The sequence below is a fragment of the Coturnix japonica genome, chromosome 13, assembly GCF_001577835.2.
Source record: "Coturnix japonica isolate 7356 chromosome 13, Coturnix japonica 2.1, whole genome shotgun sequence".
In the NCBI taxonomy this organism is placed as follows: Eukaryota; Metazoa; Chordata; class Aves; order Galliformes; family Phasianidae; genus Coturnix; species Coturnix japonica.
Window position 1 is genome coordinate 13,451,201 of NC_029528.1, and position 13,567 is coordinate 13,464,767.

The 13,567-nt window shown below is 37.0% G+C and overlaps 1 long non-coding RNA gene across 1 annotated transcript in view; it reads left to right on the forward strand.

The window, feature by feature from the left end:
- The window catches only part of LOC107320482, a 98,284-nt gene that overhangs the window by 3,284 nt on the left and 81,433 nt on the right, over window positions 1-13,567 (forward strand). Inside the window, exon 3 of the long non-coding RNA XR_004308907.1 lies at window positions 455-568. This is a non-coding gene — a long non-coding RNA (uncharacterized LOC107320482). The remainder of the gene's footprint in view (window positions 1-454; window positions 569-13,567) is intronic.

A 13,567-nucleotide genomic window follows, 5' to 3' on the forward strand; every position in this document is an offset into this window, starting at 1 on the left:
GTGTACAATGTAAGACTTAATATCAGAAAATACCATGCATCATATACTACATAGAATAAAATATTTCTGAGTACAATAACTTCAATTTTCAGGGAACCTCACCAACTCTTTCCTTGCACTTCTAGTTTGCAACCCATAGTGCTTGAATGTGTCTTTTGTTAAAGTGAGGAATTAATGATCTAAGAACAGAAAATATATTACAAATTTGCCATGGCATAACATATGCATCTGAGAAAAATTTCAAGTGACAAAGTAATTAGAAAAGCATTATGTTGATGTTTTATGTTTAATAGTGGTCAATTAGCATAATTAGCATCGAAGCAGAACAAAATCCTAGAAGATACTTAGGCAAACAAAAAATGGCTGATGGGTTCCTGAAGAAATTAGCGATGGTAATATCATTTAACTTGGAAGTCCATCCTGAAAATTTCTCTTTTTTTTCTTGTTATTAAAGGGCGTTTCAGCTGTTGTCTTTGATGGATGCCTGCTTAACACAGTCTAATAATGAAAAAGTAGAACTGGCAATTCTGTGGTTCTTGGATCAGTCCGGCTTCAGCACATCTCAAAGGTAAATGTCTGCTCTGAACAGTGGCATTCAAAATAGAGCAAGCCTGTGGAGAGACTGACATGATAATAGACCTTAACATGCATAAGCTGTGGAGTTCAGCTTGTGGTTGGTTGGAGAGATGTGTAACTTGCTGATGTGGCGTCATCACGCTCTTAAGCACGCAAGGAGTTAATATTTTAACAGCTGCGTTCATTAAACAATTTTAGGTTACTTTGCATTTCCATTTTTTATTTCAAACATATAGCTGGGTTCTGCTATATTGTGTTATATTTCACAGCTGGGTACACAAGATTTATTCTTTTAATAGTTCTTTTCTTTTGACAGTTACTCATTTACGTGGTTTCCACTGTATTTCTCTCATTACTTAGCTTTTCTGCATTTTAAATACAAAAGAGGGCAAAGTAAGATGCATTTCTGAAGAAGCAGCAGTTAATTCACCTTAACTGTAGGGGACAGTCATAATACAGATGTTGTAAAGAGAATGTCAGTAAGGTGAGATCAATTGATCTTGAGAAAGACTGAGGGTTCTATTGGGAGCCCCAAGCAAATCTTTAGCAAGAATTGTGACAGTGACTGAGATCTGATTTTACCATATCCTTTTTGGTGATTGGTACCAATTCCTTTATCCCTTTGGGTTTGATCTGTACTTCAACTTAATGGAATGGTTCCTAACTTAAGATTAAGAATAGTTTTACACTGTACTGAATGGCTTTCTCATGAAAATGATGTGTTCCTTTCAGTTGTCAAAGCTAGTTTGTTATTTTTAAATATGGCACAATTCCCTAGTGCTAAATGAAGGAACATAGCACACTTTCACTGGTATTTTCACTAACAGAACTCTTATCGATGGCAATTCAAAGGCAAAGTGGCTTTATTTGGTGTTGCTCTGGTCTCTAATTCCCAGATTATTTCATCTTTCTGTCCAGTTTTCATCAGTTTTGAGGGTTTTGATTTTATGGTTTTGGAGTCTGACTGATGTGGCTCTTAACTGTGTGGAGAAGTCCAGTCAATACGTAATGTGCTGTAACACGTATTGGGAGGTTGACTACCTAAGCATCATGTCCTTCATTAGGGAAGGCTGAAAGCATTTCAGTGTGGGTAAAGCAGTGCACACCTGGGGCTGCCTTCTGAGGTGATAAAATGCGAAAGTTACATGTTTGTCAGCCACACTTAAGTTCAGTACCTCTGGATTTATCTGGCTCAGCAGCGTGTTTTGAATAACCGTAAGGCCAGCTCTGTGATTGCATTCAGTGTGGAAGGTTAAATGGTTTGTTATCGAGTAAAGTGCTGCCTAATGTTTGCATTTGATTTATTGAAGAGCAATTAGATCAGAAAGAATTAGCTTTTACCCAGAGGGCTCGGCGTAAAACTGTAGGTTGAATTCAAGAGAAGATTTTAGTTGTTGTGGTGGTGATGGTAGTATTTTCTTTCTCCTCTCAGTAAGTGGGCATGAATCAAACTGTTACTGTATCAGATTTCACATTCTGCTTCTGTTTATGACCTGTGCATTGTCAGAGACCAGCCTAGAAAGTGGAAGGTTTGCCATGGTGCAAAACCCTTCAAGGGCTGTTGCTAAATTCTAGCCAGTCTGTAGTTCATTACAAATGCATTTTCAAGATGTGCTTTTTGAATGGTTTGCTTACAGCATGTACCAGCAGAGTTTCGTTTGCATTCAAATTACACTACTTTTCTTTTTTTCTCTTGTTTCTGTTCTGCTCTAATAGGTTTGATATAACAGCCTCTCATTTGCACTGATAGAATTCTGTGCTCCGTATCCCTTTACTTCACCTGATCTTACAGTGAGAACTGTGTAAATGCTTCTGAGCTGCCTGTTGTGGTTCTTTTTTTTTATTTGCAGTTTTTAATAAAGTGATTGTAGACATTTTGCAGTTAAGAGAAAGCAGAAGGCAGCACTTGTCTGATGATTCTTCTGTTCTATCCTGCTGTAACAGCAAGCATAGCAGCAGATGGCATTCTACCCTCACAGTTGCAAATCCCATGGTGCAGTGTGTTGCTGGCAGGTATTTACAAATACACAATAAAAAGGCTTGCACTTGGTAGCGGAAATATCAGGCATATATCAAGTGAGTAACTTAATACACACTTATATAAATATTCAAGACTGCTTGAATGGATTTATTCACAGAATGTGTCATGGAAATACTGCATGCTTCAGCCATGTCGAAGTAATCTTTAGGAGTATTTCTCAAGTTAATCATACACTCGCATGCAGAAAATGGTTACAGAAGGCAGAATAGCTGAACAAAATCGTGGAGCACGTTGTATAAATGTATTTATAGTATTCATTAATTGACTTGTTTTTACATCAGTGCATACAATAAAAACAAGCCCATTATGGAAGAGCTTTGGGCTCAGTAAATGAATGTGTTCATAGTAAACAGTCCAGCAGGGCTTGCTGGCTAATAAAGAATAGGAAACTCCTGGAAATCTCTTCTGTGATACTGTGATATACTTTAAATACTTCTGTATTTCCAATACAAGAATAATACATCCAATGCTGTCTTTTGAATTAAATAGAGCAGCGAATGAATGAATGTATTTTTATATTCCTGTTAAATACTAGACTAGGTTCTTTGGTGCTGTATAGCAATATCACGATTTGTTTGTCTACCAATATGTATTTTGGTTTAATGCTGATATAATAGTGTGATCTTACAATGGCATGTTGCTGATGACTGAATTTTGAGCTTTATCTTTCGTTAGTTATCTGCAGAATAGTGGTATCTCTATTATTAGCGTGCCACTTCAGGCTGTTACTGGGAGTGGTGTAATATTGCATTGGAATCTGACTCCTGACATCAAGCATTGCTGATTAGAGAAAACATTTTTCTGAATGACTCTTTTCCTTTGCAGTGCTCTTAATGCATGATCAACTATGTTGTTATGTGAGTTTGCAAGTTACGCTATGCTGGGAGGAAATGTAATTGCAAAGGACAGAGTAGGAATTCAGAAGTCTTGATAAGCTGGAGGGAGAACCTAGAAGTTAAACATGGTGTTCAACCAGTGTTTTCAGGTGTGAAAATTTAGGTTTACAGCTAGGAAGGGAAAATCTGTAACCAGACAGCATTATTTCAGATAATACTGCGGACATTAGTGCTTTACAGGTAGGGATAGTCAACAGGACGTGTTGCTTTGGCATACAAGAAAAGACATTCCTAGTAGTGTGGTAGGAGGAATATTTAGTCACGTGCTTGAGATTCTTATTCAGGTCTGTTTGGTTCGGATAGGGCTGCAGCTGGAATAATAAGCCCAGTTTGGGGCACTGCTTCTCAGAAAAAAAAAAAACCTGTAGACAGCTGTAGTTGTGTCTTTTAATGGCAGCAAAAGAAGCCATTTCTTCAGTGACCTTATATTCATTATCTTTGTCTGATGAAAATGGCACGGAAGTTTTAATACCGTATCTGAACTTGAACTTTAAAATATATATATTTGTATTGAAGTTCTTATTGTTAGTTCCTTTGCACCTTCGGGTTTGGTGTGAATGGTGAAATAAATGGTAGTTAGCTGGTAAAAAAAGGAAAGTGATGGAAAGCAGGAAGATGTAGTGGAATATGAGAGTGGTTCTATAGAAGGGAAAGAAATTACATGTAAAATGTTCTGGCATTGCGTAGGCTATAGAATTAGGGTATGAAACTGTACATTATGTCACTTTCACTGTTTTTTTTTCATTCTAGCAGATTAAGAATTGCATCTTCCACACTTGTGCACTTGCCGTGTGTACTTTGTACAGCATGTGGCGCTATTTATCTAGATTTGTCCCTTCATTTTCCTGTTGCCATTCTTCAAACACAGAGGTCAAAGCTGGAAGGTATTCACATGTCAGATGAGGGTAGCGTGGTGAAAATGACATTAGTAATAGCAAGTATTTTAGACTGAGCCATGCTCTTCAGCAGAGCCTGACTGAAGGTTATTGCTGGAGCTCTGTTCTCTCACCTTATGTAGTCAGAGCCATTTTTAGACCCATAATCAGAACAGTTAGGCTTGGGAGGTTGTTTTTTCTGTGTGAAAAATCAGTTGTTGTTATTGCTTTAAGTAGCTCAAAACTTAATAATCAAAATGCTTTTTGGGTAAACTCCTTTGCTCCACCACAAAGCAATTCATGGCTTTGTGTTCTGCTCTTTCTAAGCCAGCAGCAGCCCTGGTGTGTTTAGAGTATTCTGCAGGTATTTTTGGTACGTTCCGGTTGGCAGTAGTTTGAGAGGTACGTCTTGAAGTGCAGATCACTGGCAGTAGGATGTTCTGCTAAGCCGTGCTTTTGCTTTGCTCTAGCTTTGAATAAAAGTGGGAGAGTCCCAGAGGAGAAAATAGGAGTTACAGTCCAGGTAATTTTGTTTCTAGGTAACAGCCCCATGTAAAAATGAAGAGAGAGAGCTGAAATCTTTGTCAGGTGCAATATATATGGCATCTTATTTCTTAGTAACAGTAGGGCAGGTGAGAGGAAACCATTACATAGAACTTTGGATCCTTGTTTCACACAAAATCTTTCCATGTACAGGTTGAAACGTGGTGATAAAGTAGAGTGTGAAGGATGCAAATGGAACTTCTTACTGTATCCTGTACTTTTTTTTTATGTGTTGAATATGAAGATGTTACTTTATTAACATTTAGGATTGCATCTGTTTGTGCTTTTAAAGCTTTTAAAGTACAGGCTTGACATGTGAGGTAGATCTGCATTATGATTAAAAAAAATATCTCGAGGGTCTAAAATTTAGACTACAATGTGTGAAGAGGGGAGGAAAAATATCATTTCTTTGCTCTGTTATTTGCAGTAGCTGAAAGCAAAAAACATGTGTAACTGAGTATCATCTAAACACAGAACAGGGGGTTGTCTCCTAATGCATAACTTGGGTACTTGTGTTCTGTTGACTTATGTTAGTTTGATATTTCTTCGGTATATGTATATTTGATTGCGTTGCCTGCAGACACAGAAGCATGACCTAGCAAAAAGGCAAAAAAAAAATGCAAGCCACAATAAACAGAACAAAAATCAAGCCCACAGCTATAAGGGTTTGACTGCTTTCACTCTGTACAGGTTGAGACTCAGAGGTCTGTGGGAATCCCACTGACATTAGTGGGGATCTTTGCAAGCAAAGTGTTGATTGTGGTGCATCTTATAAGACATCCTAGGTCCTGGTGTCTTCATGATTAATGATAGCTTAACACTTATGAGTGATTATTCTTTTCTGAGCTGTAAAATATATATACTGTTTTATTTCATTACAATGAGTTGAAGATCACAACACTGACAGGTGGTGGAAATTAGCAGGCAGTTTTGAAATTGTTCTGTGCGCTAGAAATTAGATCTCATTTTAATTCAGCTTTTCCAAACTAGTAAATGAGGTTAATGCCATACATATTCAGCTGATATGGATGAAGAAATTGATATAAAGTAGATCAACATAGCTACAGGGCTACTTTAATTTATAGGTAAAGAGGCAGTGATAAATGGAAGTAATGTAGTAGTGGTCACTAAACTCCTCAGCCATCAGGGATTCAATAGCGTTAGCTGCTCATTAAGGGCTTGGTTGGGGTACATCAAAAAGGAATTTAAGAAGAAATAGCCAACTAACCCTTAATTATCAAAACATAGAAAATACTAATTATGCCTTAATTAGCTTTTCTTTTAATGTACTGAAATTGTTACTTTTTGTGTAGCACAAATGGATAGTTATATCAACAATAAATAGGTTGTTTTAATAACTTTCTTTTACCTCTGGGAAAACCACACTCCAATTTTTAATATGCAATAATGCTTCTCTCTAGCCTGTAGGAGATGAAAATTATTAAGTAGCTTTATTTTTTGAAGATTTTACAGCAGCTTTGGGAAGAATTATTTCACCATGCATCAATTATTTTTAATTGAACTGAATATTTTTCAGATTGCATGAAATGCCTCTCATTTAAGTTTAACATTTAGAGTTTGTTAAGGAAGCATTGTAGTGAGGATTGGGTACAACTTATTTCCATGGCATATTTTGGGAAGAATAAAGAATGGCTGTTTTGGAAGAAAAATAGTCACTAATGTTTTTCACTGCACTGGGCCAAACCTCATTTTATTGTTCCTCAGCTACCCTGCTGTTCTGTGAGGCAGCAGGAGCCTCCTGCTCTGTGTTGGGTTCAGTCTCTATGCAGGTCCTACAGGAAGGCAGGCATTGACTGTAGTGCAGCTTGGATCCCTCTGGTACTGATGGAAAAACTTCACCAGCTCTTGTAGAATCCTTTTCCTTTGGAGGCAGAACGTATGTGCAAAAAAGAATGACCCAATTAGGACTGAGCAGGTTTTATCAAACACAGCAAGTATTGTTACAGTATATATAGACGCTGCATAGGGCTGGTCATAAATGCCTCCAAATTCAGGTAATGCTGTTTGGGAATTGAATTGAACATAATTAGTAGCACCATGAAAGTACATGACAGTCAAACTCAGATGCTGCTTGGTGATCAGAGGTTTCTAATCTGTTGAACTGATGCAAACATCCCATGTGAGAAATCTCATTACTGATTTTTTTGTGAACCTGTTCTTCTAAACAGCTTCAACTGCAAAATTGAGCAAGTATTGAGCCTACATACCAACCTTGAGGAGTACCACTGTGTATTTCAAAACAGTTTTAAATGTTGATACGCACTAGTAAATGTAGATATGCACTACACACTTGAATCGCCATCCCTGGATGTCATTAAGAGCCGTCTGGATGTGGTGCTCAGGGATATGATTTAGCAGAGGGTTTTTAGAGTTAGGGTACTATGGTTAGGCTGTGGTTGGACTTGATGATCTTCAAGGTCTTTTCCAACCTGGGTAATTCTAGTTCAGTTTGGTCAACGTGATGGTAAAGACAGGACTGAAATAAACTAATACAGTTGCTTTATTTGAGGAGTGAATTCTTAGTGATTTCAGTGATGCTTTTAAAGAAAAAAAATATTGCTTCCACAGCTTTAAAGAGCAGAAATTAGATGAGAACATATTTCTTGAACTATACTTCTGTCCTACAGCATGGAGACAACCACAAAACTAATCCAATCTGAACTTCAGACTTAAATTTAGGATTGTTCTGTGGGATTGCAATTGATAGTTGGGCTTACAGGAGTTCAGCGTTCACTGTTCATCAGTTGCTTGGGCAAAAGGGCTGGTAATTTGTTAATTTGTTAGCCATCAGGAAAACAAGTTCCTTCATATGAGTGTGTATCGCTTTGGTCCTGTCCTGGAGGATCTGACATTTATTGACTGGTTTGTTTTCTAGAAAGTGGGAAAGTAGCAAAAACTTACTCAAGGGAATTTTGCTCAGGTTGGTCTCCTTTTAGTTCCTGACCTTTCTTCGGTAGAAAGAACTTCCAATAAATCCCATTGGGCTGCTCTTCCAGTTTATTTGATTGCCCCAGAATGGGACAAGCTAAGTTAATTGGGTCGTTGCTTTTAAAAACATAGGGTTATTTTGGATCGTGGCTTGTACTAACAAAGATCTTACTCCATGTGAAAAATAATTGGATGAAATATATATATTTTAAAACCCCTGTGTATTTGCTGTTGGGTTACCTGCTCACATGGCTTACCAACTTGTTCGGTTCAGGCCCATTGCTCACAACACCTGTAACCTGAATGAACCTTTGTAGAGCTGTTCAATGGCATTTGCAGCTAAAACGTTGGTTTCAAAGTGCTGTGCTTTTTTATTTTATAATTTTACAACACAAATCAGGCAATCTTAAAAATAAATAATTAGCGTAGTTCAGTTCTGCGCTTGGCTGTAACTGAGCTTTATTTTGTAGCTGCTAATAAAGGCACATTATCATGTTCAGGCATTGCAATCATCATTGAAATGTGTATGTCCATTAACTGCAACATTAGGCTGAGGATATAATTACTGTCTAGAGCCAATATCTTTGTGAAGTTACATCTATGATGCTATTAAGCTATAAGCAGCATTTGTAAACTAATATGTAAACGATTCAGAATTGATACTATCACTTGCGGACTTAAAAACTAATCCTGCTTCCATCACAAATTGACTTCTTTAGTGTTTGGCAAATACATTATTGGGTTATTTGGATGTGATTAAAATGTATTATTTGAGAGAGACTACTATTTTTTACATAGTCAGTGCCCAGCACAAATTAAATGGGTAGCAAGAGAAGGGAGGACTGCAGCAGCAACATGCTGCTGTAATAGTGCTATTGTATGTCACAGAGGGGTATGTGTGCTGCTGCTCTTTTTATTTTGCCACTTTTTCATTTGTTTGCTTGCTTATAGCAAAGTTAGATGTTAGATTTCAGGCAGTTTAGCACAGCAGTTTACTTGTGGGGAAGAAGAAATCAAAACCTGTTGCATGCTAAGAAAAGAATAAGGAAAAGTCTTTACTGATAATGATACAAAAGTACCTCAAAGAGGATTGGACTGAGTCTGTGTTTGAATCTGTATGTAGACAGAAGAATCTGAAGTGTCCAGTCAGGCAGGTTAATTAGGGATTGTCATGCTCTGTCTCCTTGGGATCACTTCTTTAGAGTGTTGGTTTGCTTACCTTATTTCAGAAATGGAAATGTAGGAATGCAGGCAGAGGGATGCATGTTAAACAGAATCCATCTTGCAGCACTTTTTATCTTACTTCAATAGCAAGGAAATTTAAAATACATCTAGCATAAAGGAGCTATTACGTTGTTTAGTGACTGTTATTTGATATAGTCTATATGAAGGCTGCTCCAAAAGAAATGCCTCTCTTTTTTTTTACGTTGGCCCACAGCATTGGAGGTGGACTGAGTAACTTCTGCCTAATGGACTTCTTCGCTTCTGCTGTGTTTCCCATTGCAGTATAGCAAGAAGGAATGTGGAGCAGTTGGGGCATCTCAGCTGAGAAAAAACGGGCTGTCTCTTTTTTACTCATCCAAAGTCTATTGGTTTTGCTACTTTATGTTGGCCTCTAACCCTCATTATTTCATTATTTAAGTAGCTTAATGAATTAATCTCACAGACCTTGCAGTAAGTAAATTAACTATCAGAGTTCACAGCAGAGTGAACGATTCTTTAATATTAGGCTACTGGAATTTTTATGACTCAAGTTAAACTTAATTATGAAATTGAATATTTGTTTAATTCAGAAGGGAAAAATATGCAAAATAACTTGATAAGTATATCTAAAGAAAAAAATAAACCTAGGATGCTCGAGTATTCTTTGTGCTGTGAATTCCACCTTGTTCTGTTCAGGTACTGTGTTCATCTTCAGCATTGGTCAACAAGGCTAAAAGTTTTGTTTGTTACTTCCAGCTGATCAGAAGTTCAGCATCTCCTTAAGAGCTTAATTTAATTATTGATTAATAGTATATTACTAAAGCCACCCCCAAATGTTCCTCTAGATAGTGTTGATATATGGCAAGCACGTATTTGGGTAACAGTGTTCTTAAAAGGAATTGTTCTTGAGCACTGAGTTCATTCAAAAGATTTAATTCTGTGGTAATATTTTACCCACATAACAGGGATGTTTCCAGTGCATTAATATGAAGCAAATGCAGTAATCAATTAGATAAAGAACAGACTTCTCTTCTTTGTGACCTGAAGGTCAATTGTTTTTGACCTTACAGAAAAGCTCTGCCGACCCATGTGAAGTGTTGCCCATGAGCTGTCAGTCTCTCGGGGTACTTTCTGCTTATTTTTTCAGGTATAAGTTCTAAGACAATCCAGATCTGTGGAGTACATTCTAGTTTTCCTTATATCTTCTCCCTCTTTTTTCTCTTCAGTGGGAATACGTAGCTTCCATTCCTCTTATGATGGTTTATTCATGTATTCAACTGAAAAGATGAATGTCGATCCTTTAAGATTGAAGGCAAATAAGCATTGTGGAGCAGCGTGTACAGAAAACTGTTCCTTTTGCATCAGGCCGTTGTCCCTTCACTATCTAATCTAACCAACAGGAAATCGCTTTTGCTCTAGAAGAGAGAAAGTCAATAGTGCTGAATTGCTAAGAACTATTTCCTGCAGAGCAGCAGCAGTCAAATCCAGGATATGGTATAAGAAGCCTTTTGGGGTTTAAGATATAAATGAGGCTTCAGCTGCTTCCTTTATTTTGCAGCTCCTTTGATCTGGAAACTTTCCAGGTTGATGAAGTCATCAGATTTCTGAATCAAGTGTTTTCATTTGGACTACCCTTAGCTTTCCATGCCCTGCGCAAATACAAATGGCCTGATATGCTGAGTTCAGCAAAATAAGGAAAATATCCCAATTGTGGTTTAAAAAGAATAATTAAAAATCCAAAGTTTTGTGGTGAGTTGGTGAAGGATTTCCTCTGAGCCAGCTGTGGTGCTGCATGTATGTCCTACCTCTAGCCATCTATATGAGAATAACTTGTGGGGAAAAGAATGGCAGAGATCACTGTGGGAGAACTAGGATTTGTATTTTTATTTTTCGGACACCTGAATTATAACTGGTTATTTTACACTTATTTTTCTCATCTGTTTTGGACTTGTTCTTTCCTCGGTGCTCAGTTGGAATGTTGCAGAGTAGAACAGCTTTGTGGGCTTCTCAACAGCCTTAATTGTCATAAAAAGGGAGGAAAAAAGGAAGATGTTGATTCATTCTTAACATTTCTTTTTCTTTGTGATAATTTTGAGTATATTACATGATTATTCATTACATGGGAATAATGCTTCATTAATTCATTAATAAGAAATAATTATTCATTGGGTTGGTACTTAAGTACGTACTCAGAAATGATTGTTACAATCATGTAGGCCACTCTAAAAGTAACAGCTCCTATTTATTTCCACGGAAATGGCAACAGATACAATGAGCACAAGAGCACTATTTGATAGAGCAAATTCTCAGCTTCAAAATGTTACTTTTTGATATAGTCACCACTGTTAGCTGTGTGTTTTCACTAGTGATGGACAAGAGCCTACATGCTACATGCCCAGATCTTGGCTATTCAGGGCAGTGGATAATTTCCCAAGCAGTATATATGAGAATTTCTGCTTTTCTTGCAGAATCTGATTTCACTGGTAATCTTCCATGAACTGCGGGTTCCAACACTTGGTGTAGTTGTAGTGCACACAAATGTGTTTTTTTTCCTATGCAATACTGGCTCAGTCTACTGTGAGTGAGAATAAGACGTGTTGTTTCCTATTGCTGCTATGAAAATGCCATCATCTATTAGAGAGTCATAAATTCTAGATGTGGATGTTCTAATGGTGTAATGCAGACCAGAGGATCTCATATGGATCTGCACCACCATTCAGACTACCGCATTTTCTTACGAGATGTTATAACAAAATTCACAATAATTATATGTGAAAGTAAACACACATCCTTTGATTTATAAGGGAACACCAATTTAACATGCATTTACTCTTTGAAGCTAAGGAGAAAGTGTGTGCTCCTAAACAGCTGGGGTTTAAAAGGAGTTTGTATTTTGCCAAGTAAATTATAGGAATGAGAGAAACTTTATTATTCATCCTCATAGTGCTTGGCATAACGCTTTTCCAAGTAACTCACTTTCATTGCATGCATCCTGAAATCTGCCATTTTCTTTACAAATAAGTAAATAACATCTGTTGGGAAAGAAATAGCATGTGTTGCAACTAGGAAATCAGCAGAGGGAGCACAAGTTAACAAAGAGAATTATATTCAGTGTGGTGGACTCGTGATTGTAAAGGTTCCAGTGCACAAGCAGTGAGTAATCAAATACTTGTTTGCTTTGTGCTCTTTAGAGAATTAATTACAGTTATGTTTTCATACTACCAACTTACATACTCTTATATTTTAGTCTATATTATGTTGTTTCTAGAAGCGTGCAGAACTTGTCAAGTAGATCTGAGCTATGATCCATAGGATTGTTTTGTGAAGCACAGGTAATGAAGTGTCAATAGCTGCTTTACTCTTAGCAGTTGATTCTGGGGCAGAAGGACTTTGTTATAGTTTTTCTCTTACTTTCTCCATTGCACAGTAAGGAAGGACCTTCTGCAAATAAATGCCATCCATTCATCTCTGGGTGGCTGGAGGAAGGGAAGCAGGTGGGGGGACACTGGTCACTCTGCAGTGTCTTCATCTTCAGGTTCGTGGCATTGAGGTGCCTACTTTCCTTGACATGACTTTGGCCCAAAACAAGTGAGAACGTACTTTGGAGGAAACATGTTTAATTTTTAAGGATTCTTAACATTAATAGTTATAGTGAGTTTTAAAAATCTGTGCATCTGAGATGGCGTTAATAATTCATGTGTGTTTCATTAAAAAGTACAAACTGTCAGCATAGTCATTAAATTGTTACTTGGATAAGATCATCGAAGTTTAGATGACCTAATATGGTACATTGTTGGGATCATAATATGTTGCTTGAAAAAAAAATATCTCGTGTTTTAGTTCTGATTCTGACAATACTCAAAAGGATTTGTTATGTCTTACAGACCTTTCTACAAACTACTAATGGGATGAACACAATATATCACTTTTATAATAGTGAGCTATTAAAGGCAAACATAAAGCAGTCTGAAGCCCATAAGTGCTGCCAACAGCTCCTGCTTTAATGAATTCCCTTTTAGATGTCCATTAAATGCTCATGGCAAATGTACTCATAATGGAAATGGCAAATCTAAATGGGTAGATATGAATAATCCATGGAGTTTAAATTCTGTTTATGATCATCTTCACATTTAGTTTTCAAGACAACGCAGTTTAGTTTTCATTACAGTTTGGAATAAAGAGGACAGGGAGTAATTGATTGCTTCAAGCAGATTAAAATCAATGGGTTGCTTTTCAAAGAACCCGTTCAATGCAGTAATTTCAACTTTAAACATTGATTTAAGAAACTCTACACAAAATGTTTTGTGCCGCGTGAACTTTTATGTGGAAAGACTAATACTAATTTTATTTCTATATATCTCTACATAGAAATATATAGAGGTTGTTATCAGTATGTGCATGAGTAAATAGTGATCTATATTAAGTCATTTTGATATTATTGCACTCATATAATGAATCAATGAGATTCCCGTCATCATTGTAAT